The sequence below is a fragment of the Gavialis gangeticus genome, unplaced genomic scaffold, assembly GCF_001723915.1.
Source record: "Gavialis gangeticus isolate Ggan-Ray unplaced genomic scaffold, GavGan_comp1, whole genome shotgun sequence".
NCBI classification, from domain to species: domain Eukaryota; kingdom Metazoa; phylum Chordata; order Crocodylia; family Gavialidae; genus Gavialis; species Gavialis gangeticus.
Window position 1 is genome coordinate 3,657,310 of NW_017728994.1, and position 1,981 is coordinate 3,659,290.

The window sequence follows — 1,981 nt, forward strand, 5'->3', positions numbered from 1 at the left end:
GATCTATGGAGAATCAAAGCACATTTTTAAGTGATTATAGCACACTCTGGTCTAGTAGCTCATCTTAGATGTTTTGGACCCCACTGTTAGGATTGATTGCTTATGTTTACTCTGCATCAGAACTGTAATGAAAGCAAAAACTTTACGTTTTTATCCAAGTTATAAATTGGAGAAAATAATTTTTCACCTAAAAAAAAAAATCTGTAGTCAGCAAGCAGAAACTGAACAAATTTTAACGCCAAATCTCTGAGGACTGAAAACTTAACAGGAAAGGTTTGCTTTTTCATTCAAAAATGTTCATGTCTTTGTTTTTTCCAATGAAACACTGAAAAATTTTGGTGAAAGGAGAGAAGTTTCTCTAGACAATTTTGAAACAGTTCCATTTACTATCGAAAAATCATTTTATCACTAACTATATCGGTATTTTAACTATAGGAAAAATATCTAAGGGTCACAGTAAACAATGACTGAGTTAATTAATAGGTGGCTCCTAAGTGGATTCAGCAGATAGAAGTCAATATTCCAAGTATATCAATGCATCTTCATCATGTGATTATAGAATAATCTAGCTTCTCTCAGTTAAAAGGCATCTTTTTCTAGCTTGTGCTGCAAAAAACCAACATGCTTGCTTATAACAATGACTGCAATAACAGTGTATCTCTGAATGCTCCAAGAGAACATAAAACACAGACTTTTGTGAAAGTTTATACTATACCAACATAAAAAAGGGATTCTAAAATATTACAGCAAAGTGACGCCTCTTTCCAATTAGGCACAGTTGTATGAAAAAATCAGAATATTAACTCCCATTATCCAAATATAGTGTCTTGTATCTGAAATCATGAGCATAAGCATAGTTTCTTAAAAATAAGTTTTCATTTCTTTCTACTTGCATTTATTAGTAAGGAGTACCCATAGCACACAGAAGCCCCTGTCATAGACTGGGAACCAATTTTATTGGTGCTACACAAACCCCAAAAGACAGAATATTAGGAAAAAGGGATGGAAATTATTTTAGGCTAAACTACAGTTTGATCTAATAATTGTAGTTTAAGTTTTGTATAAGCCTCTGTTAGCTGGTAGTTAATAGGCTGTTGTTTGAGACTTTTCATTTTGTAATAGGCAAAGGTTTTTTGAATCAACTAAGTTTCAAAACAGATCAAAATGAAGCATGCCTCAGAAACAATGCTAATTTTTTGTTGGAATTATATATCTAAATTGCTTTGGCAGATTTGGAAAATTCAGTATATATGTACAAACATCATATATAAAATTATATTTAGATGTTTCAACTTTGGGCTGAGATTTTTTCAAGAGATCAAATGGAGTTAAATATCCAAATCTCATTGAAAGACTGCAACTCTTTGGAAAATCAGAGCCATAATTCTTATGCTAAGTAAATCTGACAGCCAAGAAAGTTTCCTTACAGTGCTTGAAAAAACAATGATGAATGACATTCAACCTGTGCTACTATTAAACCTCTCAATACTTAGTTAACCTATGATAAATAAGAACATGTAACTATTTTAAATGATTTTTTTATTGCTTTTGATTTTTAAAGGGTCAATTTCACTGAATGAATTTGTGTTAAAAATATATTACTGAATAATTTTAACCTGTAGCTTATTTTCTGAATATTTATTGTAATTATTTCATAGTTCAAATTTGTGTGATCAGTCACCTAAGCCAAGCAATAGGATTCTGTATCCTAACTGAATGAGCATACCTTAGGCTTGGGTTTCCATTGTAAGTACTCTTGGAAAGCAATTGCAAAAATTATTTCATCATATATTTTCTAATTTATATTATGCACTTACTGGCTTAATTGAATTGTCCATCTGCTTGCTTTCCCCCTATATAGACTCTCTTAAAACTTTCTATTAACACTCAAGAGCCTGTCCATAAAAAAATTAGTTCCCAGTATGGTGCTCAGAGTCCCTGAAAATCCAAATACCTTTTAACTAATAGTGTCACACATGCC